We start from the raw sequence: 27,618 nt of genomic DNA, 5'->3' as shown, positions 1-27,618 counted from the left end.
CACTACAGTAGCTGCTTCACCCCTCACATTCCTAAAGCTATATATCTATAATATTGCAGTTAAAGTATACCTGACCAGAGGCAAAGCTACTAAAGGTAAGCACAGAGGTGCTCATTCTGGACATACCTCTGTACATTATCCATTCCTCTCCTTGTCTAGAGGCAATCTAGCATAGGGCCTGTGTTGTTGGACCAGGGCATGCCATTAACTCATTAGCAGTTTCAATGGCGTTATCTCATTTGAGATACGTGCTCTGCTTTTGACCTCAAAAATGTAATTCTAGGAATGCTTCAATCTCTCTCTACTAGCAGAAAACACAGAAACTAAAAGCAGAAGTCCTCTGTTATTGTCTCACACTGCCCCCTAGTGACAAGTGGCCATACATACACATTACAGCCGTATTAATTAGAAGCTAGGAAATGTAACAAAGAAGAAATTAAAACGTGCTAGAATAAATTGGCCTGGAGCACTTGCAAGCCTCTAAATAAATTGTCTACTAAAGGGTTAAACACTATGTCACTGTGGTTTAGTCGTAGTCTATACACTGCATGCTGTGTCCGGGCAACTGCAGTGAAGTGTGTACTGAGCCTTTAAACTCAGTTTATAACTTATGCCTTAACAAATGTACCTAGGCAGCCCTCAAACAATGGCTATACCTCATGTTAGAATAAACTAACTTCTGAGTGGCGTGCCAACTCCTTTTGTATTCTTCTATAATAGATACAAGTTTGTAAACCTGCCAAAAGAAAGATTAGGCTTTGTTGCAAATATAGCAACAATCGACTGTTTGGTGAATGAAAAGCCTCTAGATTCTATTTTTTTTGCTCAGACAACTGGCACTGAAATTAACAAACAACGTTTTACTATCATTCCAGCTAAAAATTCCAGGGTTTCTTGCAGTGAGTTTTATCATATGTATAGGGAACTGCATGTCTAACGAGATGACAGATTTCTGTCCACGAACCTGAGCTAATCTTGTGAGGAAACACCCGGTAATCACTTCCTACATAGCAGAGTATAAACGCTTGTCTAATGCTGAATACACACGGTTCGTTCCTGCATCGAATGTGCCGCTCGATTCCCGACGAATCGATTATTCCCGAACATTTCCGAGCGCATTTTGATGATTTTTAGGTCGATTGACATGTAAAGTATGGCAAATCGACCTAACGATCCATCGAAACGGGAATCGGACATGTCGTAAATAAACGAATCGACGGGAATCGAGTGGCGCATTGACGGGAATCGAGTGCGGGAACGAACCGCGTGTATTCAGCATTAAAGCTTAAAGAGGAACTTCAGCCTAAACAAACATTCTGTCATTAAGTTACATTATTTATGTTAATTAAAATAGATAGGTAATATAATCTCTTACCCACCCTGCTTTAAAAGAACAGGCAAAGGTTTGTGATTTCATAAGGGCAGCCATCTTTTTGGTTGAAAGAAGGAGACAGGAAGCTTGAGACACAGTTCCAACTGTCCTGTGTCCTGATCACCCCTCCTAGTTGCTAGGCAACGTGAACAACAACATAGGAAATCCCATCATGCTTTGCACAGCATTAGGGGAAAAAAGCCCGGGCAGTTTTCTTTGATGGGGCGGAGTTTAGCTAAAAATGCAGCTAAAAATGAGACTTCTATAAGAAAAACAAAGTTCTGATGCTGTGAAACTGTTAAAGAAACACCAAGCCTTTTCAGTGCTGCTGAGTAGATTTTTAGTCTGGAGGTTCACTTTAAAGCAAACCTGAACTGAAAATTAAAAGTCAAAATATGCACACATCATACTTACCTCCTGTGTAGTCTACTCATCAATCTCTTTCTTCTCTACCATGTCCTGTCTGTCTACTCTGATCAATCAATTGAATTCTCCTTCCTCCATTTTAAAAATGGTGATGACTTTGTAACAGCTTCTGGGTCAGCACACTATTAAACTGAAGTATTGTCCACTTGAGCCATAGCGAAATATGGATATTACCTTGCACATCAGTTGTAATTTCAGTTATAATTGACAGCAACTGATATATAACTGACAGCAACTGATATATAACTGACAGCAATTGATATATTTCAGTTCTGACAAAATGTTGTCAGAACTGAAAGGAATTGTTGTTAGAAGAAAATGGTGAGCTTCTCAGAGGAACAGGTAAGTATGTAATATTAATTTGCAGGTACATCATTTGTTTATTTTAAATAATTTTACTCAGTTTAGGTTCGCTTTAATATAAGTTATGTAATAACAAAAGCACTACATATAGGTACCCTGCTTAAGGGCTCTTTCACATTAGGGCAGATTTTCTGCGTTTCAACGCAACGGGTAAAGTTTGCGTTACCCAAGGTGAAATGAAAGTCCATAGACTTTAATTTTAGCTTTCACATAAAACGCAGCCTTTTTGTGCGTTACGTTACACTGCACCCAGGCGCAGTTTTTCGGCCGACGCTAGCTTTATGCGTTACAATGTTAGTCAATGTAAAACGCACACTATGCGCGTTTTTAATCCGTTAACACAGGCAATCAGTCCCAGAATGCAACAGAGGAACAATGTAGAAAGTTGAAAACTAAAAGAAAAAAAAATTACCTGCGTTTTCCTATGTGCTGTAACGCATTGAAAACGGATTCAAAACGCACACTCACTGCAGTGCAACGCATATCAAAACGCATTAAAACGCATACAACAAAACGTATGCTTTGAGCGTTCTCCAACGCAAGCTCTGATGTGAAAGAGCCCTAATAGAGTTACGCTAGAGTTTCACCGTTGGTAAAGAGACATTATATCATCATTGCCACACGTTAGACTTAGGGAGTAGCCGGTGTGCATTTTACATGGTTATTTCCCATAGGGCCACCTAAAACAGCCCAAATATACCGTGAAGGGTGAACGGGACTCTGATCGAATGACAACGTTGGGCTGAACAGAGTTGTCACCCCCCATTTCCCCATACCTGTTTTTTTCGCCAGTGGTCCCTCCTTTACTCAATGACGCGAATTATTTGGAAATAGCATACTTTATTGAGGTACTGTAGTGAAAAATAACATAATGAATAAAATTGCCTATTTTTTTACAATATTCAATTATAGATTATTCAGTCAGTTTTTGCCCATCGTAAAATCCTTCCTGACCCCGATTTACATTCTAAAAATGTATCACTGGTAGTGACCTCTTTAGTTCTGCCAGGTGATCTGTACGGGGTGTTTGTTGCTGAGAGTTCTATGCACAGAGGTAAATACTGCTTGCTTGGCAGTGTGAAAAAGCTGTTATTTCCCACAATGCAACAAGCTTCAGGCAGCAAACTGTCAGGACCTTGGTCCTGACATCACACTGTAGGAGGGGTTTCACCACAATATCAGCCACACAGAGCCCCCTCATGATCCGTTTGAGAAAAGGTAAAGATTTCTCGCGGGAAAGGGGGCATCAGCTACTGATTGGGATAAAGTTCAATCCTTGGTTAAAGTTCCTCTTTAACCAAGCCTCAGTAGCGTATACAGTGGTCATGCAAAGAGTTTTACTTTTTCTCCATATATGTAGAGTTACATTTTAATTGAATTCAATCTGTAGCATTGAACCTGCTTTTAGAACGATCTCCTTGACAAGCTGTGAAGCTATTGTAGGCTCTACAGACCCTGTGCCTCCAAGCATCTTATGGGAAATATTGCTCTTATCATTAGACAAAACGTAACAAAAAAAGTTTCATGTGAAACTTAGAGAACAGGAGGAAGACTCAAAACGGCTAATTAAAGTGTGTGCGAGTGTCTGAGACAGCGGAGGAGCAGCTGGTGAGGGGGAGTCAGCCTGGGCTCAGATCTCCAGCAAAGTCACAGCACAGCCAGTTAGTTCAGGCAGCAACCGCAGCTGACCCAAATCAATAATGCAGGCAAGCCACCGGCACAGCCTGTTACTTGTCCAAAGCCACACACAAGCTGAGAAACAACCTACAAGCCTGGGTGGTGGTGTTTTTATTATTTAGCAATATAGATTGGCTTTCAGGTGAGGTGATTTCTGTGTTGGGTACACAGAAATCACATCACCTGAAAGCCAATCTGTATTGCTAAATAATAAAAACAATAAAAACTAAAAACAAAAGTTAATGATCCAGATCGAGTAAAGGCGAGTAAAATCGTAGAGCTGCCGACCGGAGCTCCAACTCATAACGATACAAGGACAGCTCACACCTACTAGCTCTAAGGGAGCGCGAGTATATAATGGACCGCACTATTTTTACTGCACAACGGATTTTACTGCGGGGGTCTTCTTAATGAGTGGGACAATATTTTTAAGCCACTAGAACATCCTCGTTAGTCACGAATTGACCAAGATATTACTGCTTACACACTATTTGATGTGAAGTGACAATTCTACTTCAGACTACTGGACCCTGCTTTATGGACATTAGTCATTTTGATAGATTTTGGACATATTTTTCTATTTTTATCTGCCTCAATTAGCATTATGCATTTCAATACTTTGCAGCTTATTTGAATTGATATATCTTTTTTGATAGACACACTGGATGGTTTATGTGTGGTGTGACTGCTGGTGAGGATGGACATTTTGATTTAATGATTATACACCTTTTTGTAGTTGCATGAAATGTGATTTAACATGATGACTTATATGTATATAATCTGATGCCTAAACAACTTTAGAAATTGAAACTGTATCAATATATTGATACAGCAACATGGGCAATTTCCCCGAGAGTCAGACAGGAGAAATACCGACTAACAGCTTACACAATTAGCTAGCCGACTTGGGGGTTGATTCACTTTGTAGGACGAGATCCCCGCATTTTGGCCCAATAGGCTGCCTGTCAAAGTCTATTGGGCCAATCAAAGTGCGGGGATCCTGTTCTACAAAGTCACTGGACCTGACAGGGTCCAAAGTGGGACAATTGGAGCAGCCGTTTGTTTTGGGGTAGTGCAAGTAAGTTAGTAGTGCCTGCTACAGCAGTAGTGTGCCTACTTTGAAAATGTTACTTGCGCTGCCACACTAAGCTGTGCTGCTTGAGCAGTGTAGCTTAGTGAATCAACCCCTACTGATTTGTCTGTGAGCCAGATGTAGCCATCAAAAGAGCCACATCTGTCTCCCGAGCCATAAGTTCCCTACCCGTTCTAGGCTGACAAACAGGAGTGATCCATAAAACCTGAGCTGGATGTTTTAAAATCGTTTACAGTTCACCTCGCTCACATCACACAATAAAATGGGTTGATGCAAGGACCGTTAGCAGTTAGGCCTGGTTTCCACTGGCACGGATGGAAAACTGATCCGTGACATGGATCAGTTTTTAAAAAGCGTTTTCAATCAGAGACCTCCGTTCTGTTAGCTTCGGTCAATGCGATGCATCCATCAGTCCAGAAAAATTGCAGCAGACCCAAACCCACAGTCTGTTTTGCAGAATGTGCCAAACGGATCCGTCTGAACGGACCAATGTGAATGGATCCATTGGTTAACAATGGATCTCTTTGCATCCATTCTCATCCGTTCCGTTAGAGTCCGCTACCTTCTGTTTTTAGGCCAATGTGAACCGGTGAATCTGACGTGAAAACAAACTGATGAGATAAACCATTATGTTTATACTCCTAAAGATTACTTTTTTTAAGTATCCCTGGGTTTTCTTTTATAATTAAACACTTACAAAGTAGATTGAATGTTTTACTGTCTCTAATTAGTGGCAGCCTATTAAGTGTCCCAGAGTTAGAAAAAGGTCAATAGTTCATGTATTTTATCTCTCCCTGCCCTCAGAAGTTGTATTCTGCCAGGAAAACTTTTATGGATATAATTTGCTAATCAGTGATGTGTACAATATTCCTGACAAGGTACCAACAAGACAGAAGCTGTCACTTCCATGCCTAGACATTAACTATTTCAGGTAGCAAAATATAACAAGTAAAACTTAGCCTGGCTATTAATATGTTTTGCACTGTACATACACATGCTTATCTCACCATGCCACATGTCGCCTCAGGTACACTTTACAGTGAACCTAAACCGAATCAAATAAAAAAAAAAGTTTCACTTGCCTAGGGTTTCTACTAGCCCCGTGCAGCCGCCCTGTTTCTGTGCCGTGACTTAAGGATTTTCCAGTCCAATGCTACGGCTCAGTTTTATTTTAGAGCGACCGGCCAGTTAATGGTCAGTGCACCTGCGCGGCTGTGGCCCCGCCCATCCTCGTTCACGCTGCCAACGCCGGGAGCGCCGTGCGCAGTATTAGAGTTTCTAGTACTGCGCATTTGCAGGAAGCTCCCGGCGACGGGAGTGTGAACGACGGTGCACAGGCTCTGGCCATCGACTGTCCGGTCACTCTAAAACGAAACAGCCGTAGCGGGAAACCAGAGGATCGGTGAGTGACGGTGCGGGCACAGGGTGGCTGCAGGGGGTTGGTAGAAGCCCCAGGTAAGTGAGGTTTAGGTTCACTTTAAAGGACAATCAAGGTGACATGATGATATAGACGTGTATGTACAGTGCGAAGCACACAAATAACTAGGCTGTGGTCCTTTTTTTCTTTCTCTGCCTGAAAGAGTTAAACATCATGCATGTGTGTGCAAGTTTCTGTCTGTGTTGGACTGGGTCAGACTATAGCATAACCCTCACTGATAAGGAACTGTGGGATATATAAATAAGTAATTTTTAAGAGAAGGAGGATAGATACAATTGTTTATCTCATCAGGCTATTTTCACCTCAAAATGTTTTTGAAATTTGAACATCTTTCTGCATAATTTTCAAAACCGCATGTAAAGCACATAATGCACCTCAATAGAGATGCAGAGGAATGCATTTTTACATGTATGTTTGATGCATTTTTCTTCTTAAATATGTTACTGTATTATTCCATTATGTAAATACATTTTTAAAAAAATCGCGAATTGCACCAAAAACGAACAAAAATTTCAAACGCATACAAAACACAGCAAAAAAACAAAAACCGTATAGTGCAGAAAAGGCATGGTTTACTGCACTGCTTGGTGTGCTCCCAGCCTCAACCATTGCAGTGTTCTCTCCATCTGCAGGAATACAGAGCCATACAGCACAGGGCTGAATACATGTACAGTGAACGTTTTACAAACTGTTATTACATCTATTGCCTTGCTCTATTATGTGTTAATTGCTCCACTGCCAAATCAATTTTCCTGAAAGAGTAAACTTACTCATCCAATAAAATGTGATTATTATGACTGTGCTGTAGTGCCAGGCCTCAGCTACAGTCCTCTTCTGACAGAATGGCTGAAATAACTGGCAGGATGCTTATAGCTATGGCTGCTGTTTCTCTCCTATTCTATTCACAGCAGGCCTGGAGGCAGTGGTGGCGGCTTGGATTGATGCCTTTTCCCAGGGCTGCTGCAGGCAGAAGATTTTATACTGGTTATTGTCAACAGGAGTCATTTCAGCGGATTCTCTGTCAGTCTGTCACCGCAGCAAGCAGAAGAAGAAGGGAGGTGGAAGTGTGAAGAGGACCATCCTTCAGGACCAGCACTATAACTGGACAGAGGAGTATAAAGAATAACCCCACCCCCCTGCAGCCTTTCCTCATATCTGTCTGAAGTCCTCCTTTAACCCTAAGGGGATTTTACCCTAACGGACCAGAGCACTTTTCACCTGTCAGCGCTCCTCCCTTTAATTCACAATAAATGTATTACTACTTATCACAACAAAATGATCTATACCTGATCGGGGTCATGTCCATTAATTCCAGGTATTGCGATTGGTTAGGGGAATGATTGTTCCCTTTCCCCAATCACAAAGCTCTGTGTCCCGACCGGTACGATTGCCGGACGGGTGCGCATGCATGGTGGCAGCGGGAGCGAGCGATGCATTAAAATGTCCTGGAGCTGTTAAGAGGTCCAGCAGGACGTTTTTAAAGTGGGATTATCACCATAAGTATCAAATCAAACAGCAACTGCTCTGAGTGAATTAAGTGATAAAGATGCTAATCCTGCATTCAAAACTTTCAAAACTTTTTCTGCTGTTATGGTTTGGAGTTATCACATAACTTAGGAGCACTGGCCCTTTAATTGCCATTGACATCGGCTGGCAAAACAGTTGCTTTTTATCTATAATAGATTCCTCCTCTTTCCTTTATTTTCCCCTCCTTCTAATGACAAAAGACAGTGCACTTCCTAGTATACACCTCAGTGGGAGTGTCTGAAGACTCTAGGAGGAGGGCGGGTAATGAATACGCAAGAGGAGAAAAAAGAGTGAGGGAGGAAATGTCAGGATTAGCTTCATTCAAAGGTACCCAAGATGGAAACTGTCTAGAATGGGATTCTCTGGTTTTCCTTTATAAAATTCACAGGAATCATAACGTGGACAGTGCAATACATCGGTTATGTAAGTAGAACTAGTATTTATCCACTTGTATTTGTGATTTTTTATTTCTAGGTTAGCATGGGTGTCACTTGTTCTTTAATGTGGCAGCTTGTCGCTGAGAGGTTAAAGGACCATACCAGCAAAAAAGTAAGCAGCTAAAAATCTGACAGAACTGACAGATTTTGGACTAGTCCATCTCCTCATGGGGGATTCTCAGGGTTTTCTTTGTTTTCAAAAGCATTTCCCGAATGGCAGTCGCTAAGTCTAACTGCCAAAATAGTGTGCAAGTGATTAGGGAGGCTGGCTGGTATCTTAATTTAATGGCAGCTAAAGGACCTCTGTCGCGAAAATCTTAAAATTTGAAATATATGTAAACATATACAAATAGGAAGTAAGTTTCTTCCAGAGTAAAATGAGCCATAAATTACTTTTCTCCTATGTTGCTGTTACTTACAGTAGGTAGTAGAAATCGGTTAAAACCGAACGGTTTTGGACTAGCCCATCTCCTCGTGGAGGGTTCACAGAAATTTCTTTATTTTCAAAATACACTTAGTGAGTGGCAGTTGCTCCGTACAACTGCCAAAAAAGTGTACAGTGAACAGGGAGGCTGGTCAGCATCTTTGTATAAATCTTTTTCAGGCAGTGTCTTTGTAAAGAATAAAGGCCATGCTGAGAATCCCCTACGGAGAGATGGACTAGCCCAAAGCCTACTAGATTTCTACTACTTACTTGAAATGCCAGCAACATAGGAGAGAAGTAATTTATGGCTCATTTTACTCAGGAAGAAGCATACTTTTTATTTGTAAGTATTTTAAATTTTAAGATTTTCGCGATAGTTCCTCTTTAAATTGCTGTTCAGGAAATGCTTTTGAAAAAACAGAAAATCCTGAGAATCCTCTATGGGGAGATGGACTAGTCCAAAACCTGTCGGTTCTGTCAGATTTTAACTGCTTACTTTTTTCGCTAGAGTGGACCTTCAGCTTTTATTGTAACAAAAACACCTTGCAGCTAATTATACAGGTCCTTCTCAAAAAATTAGCATATTGTGATAAAGTTCATTATTTTCTGTAATGTACTGATAAACATTAGACTTTCATATATTTTAGATTCATTACACACAACTGAAGTAGTTTGAGCCTTTTATTGTTTTAATATTGATGATTTTGGCATACAGCTCATGAAAACCCCAAATTCCTATTTCAAAAAATTAGCATATTTCATCCGACCAATAAAAGAAAAGTGTTTTTAAAACAAAAAAAAGTCAACCTTCAAATAATTATGTTCAGTTATGCACTCAATACTTGGTCGGGAATCCTTTTGCAGAAATGACTGCTTCAATGCGGCGTGGCATGGAGGCAATCAGCCTGTGGCACTTCTCAGGTGTTATGGAGGCCCAGGATGCTTCGATAGCGGCCTTAGGCTCATCCAGAGTGTTGAGTCTTGCGTCTCTCAACTTTCTCTTCACAATATCGCACAGATCCTCTATGGGGTTCAGGTCAGGAGAGTTGGCAGGCCAATTGAGCACAGTAATACCATGGTCAGTAAACCATTTACCATTGGTTTTGGCACTGTGAGCAGTTGCCAGGTCGTGCTGAAAAATGAAATCTTCATCTCCATAAAGCTTTTCAGCAGATGGAACCATGAAGTGCTCCAAAATCTCCTGATAGCTAGCTGCATTGACCCTGCCCTTGATAAAACACAGTAGACCAACACCAGCAGCTGATATGGCACTCCAGACCATCACTGACTGTGGGTACTTGACACTGGACTTCAGGCATTTTGGCATTTCCCTCTCCCCAGTCTTCCTCCAGACTCTGGCACCTTGATTTCGGAATGACATGCAAAAGTTGCTTACATCCGAAAAAAGTACTTTGGACCACTGAGCAACAGTCCAGTGATGCTTCTCTGTAGCCCAGGTCAGGCGCTTTTGCCGCTCTTTCTGGTTCAAAAGTAGCTTGACCTGGGGAATGCGGCACCTGTAGCCCATTCCCTGCACACGCCTGTACACGGTGGCTCTGGATGTTTCTACTCCAGACTCAGTCCACTGCTTCCGCAGGTCCCCCAAGGTCTGGAATCGGTCCTTCTCCACAATCTTCCTCAGGGTCTGGTCACCTCTTCTCGTTGTGCAGCGTTTTCTGCCACACTTTTTCCTTCCCACAGACTTCCCACTGAGGTGCCTTGATACAGCACTCTGGGAACAGCCTATTCATTGAGAAATTTCTTTCTGTGTCTTACCCTCTTGCTTGAGGGTGTCAATGATGGCCTTCTGGACAGCAGTCAGATCGACAGTCTTACCCATGACTGCGGTTTTGAGTAATAAACCAGGCTGGGAGTTTTTAAAAGCCTCAGGAATCTTTTGCAGGTGTTTAGAGTTAATTAGTTGATTCAGATAATTAGGTTAATAGCTCGTTTAGAGAACCTTTTCATGATATGCTAATTTTTTGAGATAGGAATTTTGGGCTTTCATGAGCTGTATGCCAAAATCATCAATATGAAAACAATAAAAGGCTTGAACTACTTCAGTTGTGTCTAATGAATCTAAAATTAATGAAAGTCTAATGTTTATCAGTACATTACAGAAAATAATGAACTTTATCACAATATGCTAATTTTTTTAGAAGGACCTGTAAGCTCTGCCCTTCTCCCCTCCATGCCTGTATGTGTTCAGCTGCAAGGAAAGCATACACCAGGCTGTTATATTCTCATATAACAGAAAGATGGAATTTACACGGATTAGAAGAGGAGGGAATGCAAACAATGTGACATTTCTTTACCTCCAGAAATGTGGTGATGTATAGCCTGATGCAGCCACAGATTTATAGAACGGGACTCTCTTGCACACATGAATCTCACTGCTGTTTAATACCATTGCTTCATTTAAAGGCAACCACGCCCAAAAGTCGATTAGAATCTTTATAAATACTCTTCAGCATTCCGCAGCTTTCTCTTCCTATAATTAGCAGGGACTCCAGTGTGGCAAACCATCACTACAGAACTGACACGAGTATGTCTCACACTGACCTAAAGGCTTATACTTACCCTGACTCTGTCTCTAGTGCTTACAATAAACACTACCCAGTAAGTAAGGTAGGTAGCAGCCCCAGTAGGTTTCTGAAAGGGATATAGGAGCAGAGTTGTGTGTGGGGGGAGGAAAGGGGCTCCAGATACAGGGGTGACCCACTTGTCATAGGGGAAGATGGTCATAGTGTCTACACGTGAAATGATGAATTCTCCATAACTACTTAAAGGGAAACTTCAGCCTAAACAAACATCATGTCATTAAGTTACATTAGTTATGTTAATTAAAATAGATAGGCAACATAATCTCTTACCCACCCTGTTTTAAAAGAACAGGCAAATGTTTGTGATTCATGGCGGCAGCCATCTTTGTCATGGGGGCAGCCATCTTTTTGGTTGAAAGGAGGTGACAGGGAGCATGAGACACAGTTCCAACTATCCTGTGTCCTGATCACCCCTCCCAGCTGAACACGCTAGGCTTCAAATGTCAAATTCAAAATGTAAGAAAAAAAAATGTGCACCAAAACAGCAGAACGAGAGCAACAATGTAAGGAAACGCGGAAAAGCCGCCGTCTCTCAAGGTGAGGTGGCTGTTTCCGCGTCCAGCAGGGCGTCACAACGCGGAAAAAACGCCGCATGCCGCTTAGGCAGAGCGGCGGAATCCGCATTGGGAACGGCGGAATCCGCATTGAAAACGGCGGAATCCGCATTGGAAGCGGCCCCCACACGTGGTGCTCAAGATACATTGCAAGACAGTTCTGGTGTGGCTAGGACTGATAGTCCACCAGGATTCAGAGTGACACGCGCGCGCGCACAGACACAGAGCTTATATAACAGCCAGAAGTAGTCAGCTGACCAGGCTGGTCAGCTGACATTTTCCACAACTTTCATTGGTCCAGCAATTACGGAGGTCCTGGAAAGGTCCTTGAGTATATATACTGCTGGCTGTTCACTTGTTCCTTGTCTGGCGTGAGATCACATACGTGGGAGCACTCAGATCCGTAGTCAGATCCGCAAGTGTGCCGGGACCAGCTGGAGCTGTAATCCTACACTTAGCTAGATTCTGTTGATAGCTAAAGTACTAGTTTGATTGTGATTATCTGTTATGACCCTTTGCCTGTCTCGACTATCCTCCTGAACTCTGATCTTGTACCTCGATATCTCTGATACTCTGTTGCCGAACCCCGGCTCGTCCTAGACCCTGCTTCTGTCTCCTGATTTTGTACCTTGATATATCTAATACCCTGTTGCCAAACCTTGCCTGTACTTCGACTCTGCTTTTGCCTCCTGATCTTGTACCTTATCTGTCCGTGTGTATCGACCTGGCTTGTCCGACCTCGAGAACCGACCTCACTATTGGAGGCGGTTCCCCGTCCTGTCAGTGGCATCTCCTCCTGAGTGTCACTTTCAGACTAACCTTCCTACTATCAGTCTGACTCCTCCCGTCTTGGAGAGTCCAGCAGTTTTAGAATTTAGATTAGTGTTAGCACATAATTTGCATCTGATTTGTATTCAAGGTATGTATTTAGCCCCAAGGGGCTGGGCATATCTCTGGAGCTTTCACTTCACTTGCAGCCTGTGAGCGCTGCCCATTGCTTGCTGTCTTTTGAACAAATGTGTATACCATTTATGGCTAGCTGCACCAGGTAAGGATTATGATTTCAATTTTAGACTAGCTAGGGTTCACTGCTGGATATGTTTCACTGTTAAATATGCTTCATCGTTACATTAGTTTGAGGTTTTAACCCTTTTTTCTTTTTTGGACAATTTTCATTGTTTGAACATGCTTCACTTTTTTATATGTTTCACTGCTAGATTAGTGGTTAGTTTCTCTCCTGTTAGGCACAGACTAACCAGCAAGCTCATGGTGACCCAGAACTCATTGGGGTGTGTAAGGGACTACAATGGTCCTAAAAGCCCCCTTACTAAGATGTTAAGAAAAACAAAAGTTTGCTTTCCTAAAACAGAAAGAATTTGCGATAATTCAGGTTGGAGTGAGCTCGAGATGTCTCCCAGGCACCACTGCTGAATATATGCAAATTAACCATTGTACCCTTAGAAGCTAAACACACCTCCAGAATAACCAGCAAGCTCATGGTGACCCAGAACTCATTGGGGTGTGTAAGGGACTACTTTCTCTCCTGTTGGGGCACGTCACCGCCGTAGGAGAGTCTATTAGGGATAATTTGTGCACAACTTATGCTGAAGCTAACGCCCCCTTTACTGTACCTGTTTTGAATGCAAGGTGTGTAACCTGCCCGTTAGTCGAGCTCTGCATACTTGTGCAGGTAGTCAATTCAGGTGCAGCGTCTGTTTGGAAGCGCTGCCATTTCCTTCTGCTGTACAAAACTTAAGTATACTTCAGGCTAGCTGCCTCCAGGGGTGTCAGCTTGCATTCAAATTTTAGAATTTAGATTAGTGTTAGCACATAATTTGCATCTAATTTGTATTCAAGGTATGTATTTAGCCCCAAGGGGCTGGGCATATCTCTGGAGCTTTCACTTCACTTGCAGCCTGTGAGCGCTGCCCATTGCTTGCTGTCTTGGAGAGTACAGATCTGCGGAAGGAATCAGCGCAGTACTTTCGACTGCGCTGAGGCTTGTTACTGTTACACCAAAACACTACACACTACTCAGGTGAACAGAGGTTAGCTAGTATATTGGATTATCGGTGAGACTGCAGATCACTTATAATCTGGTATACGTCTGTATTCCCCGTGATACTGCAGATCACCGGTAATCAGACCTCTCTGTGCTTCACCGATCGTTACAAACAACATCAGAAATGCCATCATGCTTTGCACAGCATCAGGGGAAAAATGCCCGGGCAGTTTTCTTCTGTGCATCTAAAAATGAGGCTTGTATAAGAGAAACAAAGTTCTGATGCTGTGAAACTGTTAAAGAAACACCAGGCCTTTTCAGAGCTGCTGAGTCGATTTGTAGTCTGGAGGTTCACTTTAACAAGGTGAGATATTCTACATGTTAACCAATCTTACGGCAAATAACCCATTCTACACAGGTGGTCAAAGCTCCTTTCCTCCATACACAGTTCATGTCCTATTTTCCATTGTACTGGCAAATGTTCCAAACTTCCATATTGCCCTGGATGTATCGCTTTGAAGTTACCTCTTTTCCAAGCTATATAATCCCATTTTATTTCCCGACCTGAATACAGGTGGCAAGGTGATTGGTGAAATCAGCTGTTTTCTGCATTACCGAATATGGTAATGCTTAGTGAATAGAGGCCATTATCTTCCCCTGAAGTGACCTCCAATGCAAATCTTCACTATAGCACAACATAGTTCAGATACTTTGAACAGACAGGTGGTAGACTTACAGACTGGCTTCACTCACTTCACTCTGTCACAGCTTCAGCAAATTCAACGTAAATACAGGAAGTATTGTTCCTGCAGTTCCATCACAATGTATTATATTTCCAAATATGAGGGATAATTTACAGATAAAAAATGTAGCATGATATAATGAATTGTATGTGTAGTACGGATAATTAAAAGAACATTAGTAGCAAAGAAAAGAGTCTCATATTTTTATTTTCAGTTAAATAGCTTATTCTTTTATAACACTGCTTCTTCCTGACATATTTGCAATTTACAAACCACACTCTGTAATTTAAACTATGAAACAGAGCAGAGCTAACTTCCCTGCAGTAAAACTTTATCTCAAGCTGTCTCTCAGGGTTTTTTAAAGTGAACCAGAAATGAAGCACCCTCATGTATTTTACCATATAGATCAGTGGGGACATTAGAGAAAACACCTACTATGCTTTCTGTTTCATTCTTGTTTCTTATCAGACTTGATAAAATCCCCGACTGAGCATTCAGTCTGGCTTTGCTATAATGACTCAGCTATAATGATTCCTGAGCAGAGCCAGCAGGGGGCAGGCTTGGACTTGAAAAGACACCAGAGAACACAGACTGAGCTATAAATATTCCTGAGCAAAGCTAGACTGAATGCTCAGTCGAGGATTTTATCAGGGCTGATAAGAAACAAGTTGAGTAGTGAAGAATTAAACAGAGAGCAGGATAGGTGTTTTCGCTAATGTTCCCACTGATATATATGGCAAAATACATGAGGGTGCTTCGTCTCTGGTTCACTTTAAGCGCTGGTGATTTTTCCAAATCGCCCTGAAAGTGCTTGTGTATTGATTCTCTATGAGAGAATTCACATCTGAGCGGTTCGTTTTCGATCTTCTCAGAGAAGCGCTGCATGGACCATTTCTGAGGCGATTTGCCACAATAGAAGGTATAAGAAAAACGCTCACAAAATCGCTTTGTACAGGGATTGCGCTCGCATTTTTAATAATAAATATATTGTATTTATTCTCTTCCGGATCAAAGAGTTCACTTCCTGACTGAAGTCAGGAAGTGAAAAAACGGAATCGCTATGCAAAAGCGTTTACGAAACGCTTACCAAAACCACCTAACTCACAGAAATCGCCGGGAAGGGGGAGAAAATGCGTCAAAAACACCCAATGCAAATGCAACCACGATCGGAACGCAATGTAAACGAGGCCTGTTTCTTTGATGTATAAGTGCTTTAGAAAACAGGACTGCATCTGACCCCAGTTGGATGGCATAGCTCAAAAGTTCTTTTGCATAGATAACAGCTGAAGTTTTTTAACTCTTCCTGTACTGGAAACAATATGAGACTCGTTTCTTTGCTATGAATGTTCTATTTCTTTGCTGTACTACACGTACAATTCACTATCTCATAAGGTGTTTTTTTTTTGCTTCAGAATCCCTTTAAAGAGACACTGAAGCGAAAAAAAAAAAATATGATATAGTGAATTGGTTGTGTACTATGAATAATTACTAGAAGATTAGCAGCAAAGAAAATATTCTCATACTTTTATTTTCAGGTATATAGTGTTTTTTCTAACATTGCATCATTCTATAATATGTGCAGATTACACAACACTCAGCATTCAAAATGAGTCTTTCAGAGCAGTCTGTGAAGTAATGACCTCTCCTCTAGCAGAGAAAAAGTAAACAGTTCACTTACAGTTGAGATAATAAAAGTCAGATAACAGCCCTCTCCATGACTAAAGGCCCATATACACGTCGGATTTTTGCGAACGACCCGTCGTTTGAACGTTCCGTCATTCAGTCGTTCGCACGTCAAATCCGACGTGTGTACAGACTATCGTTCGGGTGATAAGACTGGTTTCCAGCGATCCGCCTGTCTTATCACGCGAACGATAGTCCGTACACACGTCTGATTCCGCGTGCGAACGACTGAACGACGGGACGTTCAAACGACCCGTCGTTCAGAAAAATCCGACGTGTGTATGGGCCTTAAGACTTAGTCAGAGAGTTAATGGCTTGTTTGCATAGAGATAACAACTGGAGTTTCTTAACTCTTCCTGTACTGGAAACAATTAGACTAATGTATCTGATCTTAATGTTTTATTTCTAAGCTGTACTACACATACAAATCATAATATCATAATTTTTTTTTCGCTTCAGTGTCTCTTTAAACTACAAGGTTGTATTTCCCCCATGTTACCCTTTCTTCTAAGGTTTATATGTTTATTGAGCATGCAGCCCATGCAGTACATGCACCCGTCATCTGATAGGAGTGCTGGGGGATATAGATGCTTTTCTGCAGAACTCAGTATATTCAGCAGTCAGCGAGGACAAATTCTTCTCCCCAGCAGCTAACCTACACTGTGCTGTGTCTCCTCTCATCACCATCACTGTCACAGAGAATGTAATAACCTTTAAATTGTAGCTAAATTAATTATGTGCTCGCTAATAATAGAAATGCTAGACGAATTAAACCGAGCAGTTTTTACATAGGTTTCCGAAGTTCATCATTAGCCACAAGTCCAGGAACATTTTTTTCTTAAGCTTTTTTTTTATTATAGTTTGAATGCCAAAATATCAGAGATGAATTGCAAGTAGGACAGGCACTGCACTTGCCTTCTTTCTGCGCATTTTTCTGCACTCACGCAGACAGTAAGGCCCAGTGCACACCAAAACCGCTAGCAGATCTTCAAAACGCTAGCGTTTTTTTTAGCGGATTTCAGAGCGATTCTAGGCATTTTTAGAGAGGTTTTCTAAACATGCCTAGCGGTTTTGGGTGCGTTTTTGTGTAGCAGATTACACAAATTGTTACAGTAAAAGCTGTTACTGAACAGCTTCTGTAACAAAACCACCTGATCAACCACTCTAATCTAGCGTTTTTCAGAGCGGTTTGCGTTTTTCCTATACTTTACATTGAGGCAGAAACGCTTCTGCAAACCGCAAATGTGCAGCAGGAGGCACGTTTGCGGTTTGCTACAAACCTCAAACCGCCGATGTGCACCATCCCATTGAAATACATTAGCCAAGCGTTTTTACAGGCGGATGCGGCCGGCGGATCGCATCCAAAACCGCTCGGTGTGCACTGGGCCTTAGGCCTTGGTCACATTATAGGCATTTTTAGAAAATGTTAAGCTCGGGCTATTTTCCAAATCGCCCTGAAACCACTTGTGCAATGACTCTCTATGAGAGAGTTCATATCAGAGCGGTTTGTTTGCCACCCGCTTTAAAAAGCGGTGCTTGGGCCATTTTTGAGGCGATTTGCCTCACTGGAAGGTATGGGAAAAACGCAAAACGCTCACAAAATCGCTTTGGCAAGCGATTGCGTGAGCCTTTTTTTAAAAAAAATACAGTTTATTTATTTTTTCTGGATTTTTTGCTGGATCAAAAGACGGAAGCGCTCTGCAAAAGCGCTTACAAAAACCCCCACAAAAACAAGCGAACACGCAGAAATTAAAAAAAGCCCACCGCAAACGGACACGCGAGCCGAACGCAATGTGAACAAGGCCTTAGGCAGCCAAAAGTGCGGCGTAGTTTTAACTATCGGTGGTCCTGAGCTGTTTAGTGCAACTCCATGCCACTTATCCAATCTCTTTGCTGCTACCACCATCTCTGCATGTCATGTGACATGGATCAGGGGTCGCAACTGCAAAGAGGAGTAAGGAACGGTCTGCTTCGCTGCTCTGCAAGTCACCACAAGAGCAGGCCCCCTTAGCCCTCACCCCCCACACAGGAGGCTATTGTTACACCACTATTTTGAAGTTCGGTCTCCCTTAAATAAGATTTTCGTTATGCTATCTGTACTTTTAACTACTTTCCGACAAGCCGCCTTATTAAAACGTCCAGTTTGAGCCTGTTAAGGGCTCAAGGACGTTTTAATAAGTCTCTCGCTGCGCATGTGTGCGCCCCCCCCCCCCCCCCCGTTACCTGTCGCGACTCCGCGATCCACGATTGGGGAAAAGGACAGAGCGCTCCTCTACCCAATCGCAATGCCTGGAATGAATGGTCATGACCCCGATCAGGGGCCATGTCCATTCATAAAACAGGAAACAGTCAGAAGTAAAAGAAAAAGTTAACACATCCTATAAAACAGGGGAGTGCTCACCAGCGCCATCTAGTGGCCAAAAAGTAAAATTATACATACGGGCACATAAATACACATACACTTACAGTATTAAATATTATTAAAATGAATAACTTACACTTCCAAAGCCCCCTCCCCCCCCCCCCAAAAAAAGAAATGAAACACAAAAAATCTGTTAAAACAAACAAACAAACCCATAAATAGTTGCCTTAGGGACTTAGGGATTTTTTTAATCTATATCTTATAAGGGTATATTACTATTACTTTACCACATAGGCGCTTGTAATTATGGATTGGAATAAAAAGAAAAAAAAAAAAGATACAGAAAAATAACACCTATATTTCCAAATAATATATTGTTGCCATACATTGTGATAGGGAAAATTTAATAATCGGGACAAATGGGCAAATAAAATGTGTGGGTTTTATCCACAGGGGAACATTTTATTTTAAAACTATAATGGCCAAAAACTGAAAACTAATACATTTTTTTCAATTTTTTTCGTATTATTCCCATTAAGATGCATTTAGAATAAGATAGTCCTTAGCAAAATGTACTACTCACAGAAAGCCTAATTGGTGGTGAAAAAAACAAGGTATAGATCATTTTGTTGTGATAAGTAGTAATAAAGTTATTGGCGAATAAAAGGGAGGAGCACTGACAGGTGAAAATTGCTCTTGTCCATTAGGGTAAAAACCCCTATGGGGTGAAGTGGTTAAAATAAAGTTTTGAAAAAAAAAAAAGTTAGATATTTTAGCTATCAAACACTGATGGACTACAAAAAGTACACAATGACCCACAGAGACCGACTCCTCAGGCTCTCCCGGATTTCGGTAGTACACAGTTGGTGTTTGATGTAAAAGTGAGAAAACAGAAAGTCTCTTCAATGGGTGTCAGGACTGTAATTAACAGCTTCACAGATACATAACACACCATGCAATCAGGTGCAGACGCTGCAAAAGCCTCTCAAGTAAGTGAATTGTTCAACGGTCTTTGTACAGCACTACAAAAAAAGCGTTGGCATGATAAAAGCGATGTTACACGAGTCTGGCATGACTAGAGGGCATCACATAGGGTGTGCTATGTATAGATCATCTATGACAGGCGAAGACCGTCTATAAAGGTGACATAGCCATCATAAAACAAGTCAATACAAATAACATTTATATTTACTCCTGGCGGACTCAAAGTGCTTGAGCTACAGCCACTAGGGCGTGCTCAGTTGGCAGTAGCAGTGTAAGGGAATAGGTGCTGGCTTACTGAACAGGAACAGCCAATATTAAAACCCAGGTCTCCTATGTCAGAGGTAGAGCCCCTAAAGTGTACCAGAGAACGCAAGAAAAAAAGATTTGATACTTACCCGGGGATCCCTCATTCGCAGAAGACCCCGACCCGACCGAGCCTGTTACCGGGGCTGCTTGCGGTTGAATGGCAGACCACGGGAAGATGGTGAGGAACTCAGCTGGGGCTGGAGGAAGCCCCAGGTAAGAACTACTTCTTTTTTTTTCCTGCCATCTCTGGTTTCCTTTAACCACTCTGCGTCCGACTAACGCAGGATGGCGGCCACAGAGTGGCTCTCTCGTTCCTCTGTCACGCCATGTGGCATGCCCTCGTGAGAGCCGGGATTAGCAGGGAACGAGCGCGCGTTCCCTGCAGTCAACAGAGTGGGGCCACCGCAATCAGCCTGCCAGCCGTGATCGGAGCTGGCAGGCTGCATTTTAATTTTTTCTAAAAAAGCAAATAAATATGTGTACAGCGTTGCGATCTAGCGCAGCGCTGTACAGGGAATAGCCTTGTCACTTAACTGTCCCTCCTAACAGCTCGCAATCGAATCCCTACCATAGGCTGATGCCTATGTATGTGTAGTGTAGTGTATGTATCGCAGTCTAGGGCTAATTGAAGAGGAGGAGGGGGGAATAAAAGAAATAGGTTTAAAAAAAACTGATCCATTTTTATTAATTGAAAAAAAAAAACTGCCTATTGCAGCAGCAATCAGAGACCACCAAATGAAAGCTCTATTAGTGGGAAGAAAAAGAGGTAAAATTAACTAAGTTGAATGACCGAGCAATAAACCATTAAAGTTGTGAAGTGCTGAATTGTAAAAAATGGCCTGGTCACTAGGAGGGTATAAACCTGTGGTCCTAAAGAGGTTAATCATTACACTATCCAGCCACCTGGCATAAGAAAGTTATGGAAGTTCACAGATTTAATAAAAGTTAATTTTCCCTTCCTGCTAGCCTAGGGGGCAGTGGCGTAGCTAAAGAGCTATGGGCTCCAGTTTGAGTTTTACATTTGGTCCACTTAAAGCAAACCTGAACCTGAAAATTAAAAGCCTAAATAAACATAGTGGCCATTACCCCATAACAGCTTTCTGGTCAGCACACTGTTAAACTGTAATATCGACCACTTGAGCCATAGGGAAACATGGTCATTACCTTGCTCAACAGTTGTCCCTCCAGTTATAACTGACAGCAACTTATATATTTCAGTTCTGACAAAATCTTGTCTGAACTGGAAGGAATCATTGTAAGAAGAAAATAGTGAGCTTCTGTGAGGATCTGACAGCGAGATAAGTGTGTAATATTCATTTGCAGGTGCATTATGTGTTTATTTTAAATAATTTAACCCTGTTCAGGTTCCCTTTAAGAACAGCATATTTGATAATTGATATGGAGCAGCAAAACCAGACATCAGAGAGGTGTATTCAAAGGACATATAGAGGTGATCATTACCAGCATAGCACCAGCGCTAATACGGCGGTTGAAGGAGTACCATAGATTTGCATTGGTGTTTCCACCTTCAGGGTGACAAACTTACAATAAAGCTAATGTAAATCGAAGAATAAAAAAAACACATACTTAAGTAAGGAGAGACGAGGCTCTGGGTCCTACAGAGCCTCCCCGTTTCTCTCACGGTCCCCTCCTTTCAGCATGTTGTCACCCCCGTTTGAATCGCCAGCCGCAGGAGGCTTTGAAAGTATTTGGGAAGGTTTACGAAACAGGCGAGTGCTCCCGAAGCTTCCCATGGTGGCCAGAGCAGTGCTACTGGGGGTGACAGCGCTGCAGACACATAGATTAGCAGGGCTGCCAGTCAACTGGTATTGTTTGAAGAGGAGCTGTCAACCATACTATCTTAGAAAAACAATATATATATATATGCATTGAACTGTCCACATTTTAATTTTAGTGATTCTTCTATAGTAAAAAAAATAGAACATTCTTCTTAGGATTTTCCATTTTGACTTTGCCTATCTTGGGCTTGATTCACAAAGCGGTGCTAACCTACTTAGCACGTCTAAAGTCTTTAGACGCGCTAACCAGGGTGCTAAGTAGGTTAGCACCGGATTTCTCAATCAGATCGCGCGCTAACTTTACGCGCGCAAAGTTTTACGCGCGCAAAGTTTTATGCGCGCTAAGTCCCATAGGCTTTGATGGGCACTTCACGCGGAGCACCCCGCGCTCTGTGCGGTGCGCGCGTAAAGGTTTACGCGCGTAAAGTTTTATGCGCATAAAGTTTATGCGCGAAAAGCTCGTTTAGATGTGCTAAGGGGGTTTTCACAGGCGTGCTAACAGTTAGCACCGCTTTGTGAATCAAGCCCCTTGAATCCAATCCTGACATACCGTAATTTCCTCCCTTACTCTGTCTGTGTATTATTGCCCACCCCCCTCCAAGTCACTCCGACCCAGCTCTGCAGTAGAAAGTGCATTGTCTCAGCATGAGAAATATTGGCCAATCAGAGAGGAACAGAGGTGTGGCAGGGGAAAACAGGAGGGAAAGAGGCTTCAGCCAACCAGGCTGCATTAGTTATGTCTGAGGGGAAAGTAAAGAAGAAAAAAAAATACAGAATGCCCTGCAACTTCCTTTGCAGATGTACCAAATAACAGCCAGGAAAACGGTGGAATGATGTTTTATGGAGAAGAAAAGTAAGAGTGATTTTTAACTTTTGGATTGCCTGGTTAGTATCCTCATTACTTGTTTACCAGGTAAAAATAAAGAATTGATTTTTGATTTTATGCCGGACAGTTACACTTTAAAAGGAAATAAATACGGCAGCCTCTTGTTACAGTTGTCCTTTAATAGTTAAGAAAGAGAAGACTGGCACAATCATCTTGTAAAACTGCTTTTCAATTTATTAACAAATTACATGGGACAAGTGTACAGCTGGTTGTATGTGCTACACTTGTCCCATGTAATTTCTTAAGACATTGAAAAGAAATTTTACAAGAAGATTTTGCCGGCCAGCTATTGGAATAGCACATGTACATTTGTTGTATGCTACCTGGGAATGACCATTTTACTGTGAGTTCATGCACCGACCCCATTGTTTCCAAAGCTTTAAAAATACCAAAATAAACCAATGAGAGAACATGCCTCCATTTATTAGAGGGGGAGCATGGCTATACTTGTTATTAGGGATAAGGGCATGGCTATACCTGTAATTGGGGATTGTAGCATGACAATACTTGTTACTGGGGATCGGAGCATGGCCATACTTGTTATTGGGGATGGAAGCATGGCTATACTTGTTATTGGGGATGGAAGCATGGCTATACTTGTTATTGGGAATGGAAGCATACTTGTTATTGGGGATAGGAGCATGGCTATACTTTTTATTGGGGATTGAAGCGTGGCTATACCTGTAATTAGGCATAAGGGCATAACTATACTTTTATTGGGGATGGGAGCATGGCTTTACTTGTTATTGGGGATGGGAGCATGGCTATACTTGTTATTGGGGATGGGAGCATGGCTATACTTGTTATTGGGGATGGGAGCATGGCTTTACTTGTTACTGGGAATGGGAGCATGGCTATACTTGTTATTTGGAATTTGAGCATGACTATACTTGTTATTGGGGATGAGGGCATGACTATATTTGTTACTGGGGATTGACGCATGACTATATTTGTTATTGTGGATGCAAGCATGGCTATACTTGTTACTGGGGATGAAAGCATGAATATACTTGTTATTTGGAATTTGAGCATGACTACACTTGTTATTGGGGATCAGGGCATGACTACACTTGTTATTGGGGATCAGAGCATGACTATACTTGTTATTTAGGATTTGAGCATGACTATACTTGTTATTGGGGATGCAAGCATGGCTATACTTGTTACTGGGGATGAAACCATGAATATACTTGTTATTTGGAATTTGAGCATGACTACACTTGTTATTGGGGATCAGGGCATGACTATACTTGTTATTGGGGATTGGAGCATGACTATATTTGTTATTGGGGATGCAAGCATGGCTATACTTGTTACTGGGGATGAAACCATGACTATACTTGTTATTTGGGATTTCAGCATGACTATACTTTTTATTGGGGATGAGGGCATGACTATACTTGTTATTGGGGATTGGAGCATGACTATACTTGTTATTGGGGATTCGAGCATGACTATACTTGTTATTGGGGATGAGGGCATGACTATACTTGTTATTGGTGATTGGAGCATGACTATACTTGTTATTGGGGATTGGAGCATGACTATACTTGTTATTGGGGAATGGAGCATGACTATACTTGTTATTGGGGATGAGGGCATGACCATACTTGTTATTGGGGATGAGGGCATGACTATACTTGTTATTGGTGATTGGAGCATGACTATACTTGTTATTGGGGATTGGAGCATGACTATACTTGTTATTGGGGATTGGAGCATGACTATACTTGTTATTGGGGATGAGGGCATGACTATACTTGTTATTGGGGATTGGAGCATGACTATACTTGTTACTGGGGATGAGGGCGTGACTATACTTGTTATTGGTGATTAGAGCATGACTATACTTGTTATTGGGGATGAGGGCATGACTATACTTGTTATTGGGGATGAGGGCATGACTATACTTGTTATTGGTGATTGGAGCATGACTATACTTGTTTTTGGGGATTGGAGCATAACTATACTTGTTATTGGGGATTGGAGCATGACTATACTTGTTATTGGGGATGAGGGCATGACTATACTTGTTATTGGGGATGAGGGCATGACTATACTTGTTATTGGGGATTGGAGCATGACTATACTTGTTATTGGGGATGAGGGCATGACTATAATTGTTATTGGTGATTGGAGCATGACTATACTTGTTATTGGGGATGAGGGCATTACTATACTTGTTATTGGTAATTGGAGCATGTTTATACTTGTTATTGGTGATTGGAGCATGACTATACTTGTTATTGGGGATTGGAGCATGACTATACCTGTTATTGGGGATGAGGGCATGGTTATACTAGTTGTGGTGGACAATAGCAATATTTGTCAAGAAATGAACAGTGTGGGGGAACAGGCTATAAACGTATCCCTTAAAATGAGAAAAAAAGGGCAACACATGTTAGTTCCATGCAGTACTAGAAATGTACATGTTTATCTCATCATGTTACTTCAGGTGACTTTTCATGCAGCTACCTGCATGACACACATAGTATACATATATTTTACTAACGAATGCCATCCTACTGTTACTGTACAGAACGTATGTTACTCACCCCACAGATCTGGAGAAGATCACCACTAGTGAACTGTGAACTTTGAAGCTGACAAAGAGTTAGACCTGAAAAATAGAATGATAAAATACATTTTTCTAAAAATTACGTAGTTATCTAAAATAGGCACAAATAAAAGAAACCAGTTAGAGATTACATGATATAACATGCTGGGAATAGAGATGGTCAATTATATGCTTTTTATTTCAAGTTGAATATAAATTGTATGCAGCTCACAATTGGGTCAGAGTTACTTTACAATTCCATTGGCCTGGTATATGGAGGCTACAATATTTATTTCCTACTTAGAGGATACCCGAACTGACATGTGACATAATGAGATAGACATGTGTATGTACAGTGCCTAGCACACAAATAACTATGTTGTGTTCCTTTTTTTTATTTCTCTGCCTGAAAGAGTTAAATATCAGGTATGTAAGTGGCTGACTCAGTCCTGACTCAGACAGGAAGTGACTACATTGTGACCCTCACTGATAAGAAATTCCAACTATAAAACACTTTCCTAGCAAAAAAAATGGCTTCTGAGAGCAAGAAAAAGGTAAAAAAAAAAGGGGAATTTCTGAGTCAGCCACTTACATACCTGATATTTAACTCTTTCAGGCAGAGAAAGAAAAAAAAGGAACACAGCATAGTTATTTGTGTGCTAGGCACCATACACATGTCTATCTCAACATGTCACAAGTCACTTTGGGTATCCTTTAAACATTGAAAATTGCCTGGCTGTCCTGACGATCCTCTTACACTGAAGCTAAATACACTTGCTTGATTGAACTCAGCTGTGGAGGGCGATAGAGAGAAATGGGCCCTAGTCAAGTATCATCTTTGGGCCCACCCTTGATCGTCACCTGGCTATTTTTGATAGGATATGAAGGAAGGCTAGAATCAACTAGGCCCCTAGTGTCTCTCCAGGCCCTAGGCAACTGCCTAAGTTTCCTTGTGGACGATCCGGCTATGGCGATAAACACCACCTCGGCCGAGAATCTTGAGTAAATCTCGCCTGTCGTCTCCTAAAAATTCAGCGTGCCAGATCTTCAGTGATCCCCAATGCCCAGACGAGCGCATTGTTCTCCCCACTCACCTGGCCCATGATAAGATGCTCTATCATGTGCCGTCCGTTGTCCCTCTGCTTCCCTCCACAGCAACAGACGCTCGCTAGTCTGGAGGCTAGCAATGCTTTTGTACAGCGTCAGCCGAGGAATCGCAATCCTGTAGCTTAATACTTTAGCCATAAACCCTAAAGAAGCATGTAGATTAGGTGCTCTGACTGGAGTCTGACTAGATAAGCCGCATACTTATCTCAGGTGTGTGACTCATACATTACTGAAGCCAAAGAGATCAGCAGGACAGCCAAGCATCTGGTATTGTTTACAGGACCACTTTTGTGAAAAATGTAAACTTTAAAATATATATAATGATCTTGGTCAGCCTCCAAACTCACTTGCACGCTATTTTGGCAGCTGGACTGAGCAACTGCCATTCAGTAAGTACATTTAAAGGGGAACTGAAGTAAGAGGTATATGGAGGCTGCCATATTTATTTCCTTTTAAGCAATACCAGTTGCCTGGCAGCCCTGCTGACCCTCTGCCTCTAATACTGTTAGCCATAGCCCCTGAACAAGCATGCAGCAGATCAGGTGTTTCAGACTTTTAAGCCAGATCTGACAAGACTAGCTGCATGCTTGTTTCTGGTGTTATTCAGGCAACTGGTATTGATTAAAAGGAAATAAATATGGCAGCCTCCATATACCTCTTACTTCAGTTCCCCTTTAAAATAAAAACAAAACAAAAAAACAAAACAGAATCCCCTGTAAGGAGATGGACTAGTCCAAAACCTGTCAGATCTGTCAGACTTTTATTACCTACTGTAACTGAAAGTAACATAAGAAAAAATAATTTTAAATTATGCATGTTATTAAACCTAACAATACCAGTATTTGTAGTCGAGCTATAGAGGTTACTTAACTCTCAACAAAACTGGAGTTTCACTTTAAGAAAAGTTAATCCATTGCTTTTTCGCAGAATTGTATTTTTATCTTTTATTTTCTCTAGAACACTGTAAAGCAGCCAACAATGTGGAGGTCGAGGGGCAGCAAGCTGGGTTTTGGGAAGACTGTTCTTGGAGTTGTTGATCAGTGAGATTTGCATATTCAGGTCTTCAGGAAAGATAAGAGACTTTTCTTCACAAGGCTCCCATCTTCTGGGGCACCTGAGCCGGTGATACAGCTCTAAGGAAGCAAATAAAGTTGGACAGGCAGTGCAGGCCCCGGGCAGAGCCGTCATAAAGAATGAATGCGCAGGGAGGGACCATGGACGGCATTTTTAAATTATGCCTGGAAGCAAATATTCCTCTCGTCTCCCGACTCGCAA

The 27,618-nt window shown here is 41.8% G+C and overlaps 1 protein-coding gene across 16 annotated transcripts in view; it reads right to left on the bottom strand.

Moving 5' to 3' along the window:
• The window catches only part of PLCB4 (phospholipase C beta 4), a 459,946-nt gene that overhangs the window by 275,381 nt on the left and 156,947 nt on the right, over positions 1-27,618 (bottom strand). For 15 of the 16 annotated variants that reach the window (XM_068232509.1, XM_068232508.1, XM_068232513.1 and 12 more), the window contains one exon: positions 25,235-25,299. The exons of the other annotated variant lie outside the window; for it this stretch is intronic. The gene's annotated coding sequence lies outside the window, so the exon portion shown is untranslated. The remainder of the gene's footprint in view (positions 1-25,234; positions 25,300-27,618) is intronic. 16 annotated transcript variants of the gene reach the window in all.

This window comes from Hyperolius riggenbachi, chromosome 4 (assembly GCF_040937935.1).
Source record: "Hyperolius riggenbachi isolate aHypRig1 chromosome 4, aHypRig1.pri, whole genome shotgun sequence".
Taxonomy (NCBI): Eukaryota; Metazoa; Chordata; class Amphibia; order Anura; family Hyperoliidae; genus Hyperolius; species Hyperolius riggenbachi.
Note: the sequence above shows the minus strand (reverse complement) of the source record. Positions and strands in the feature narration are given on the sequence as shown.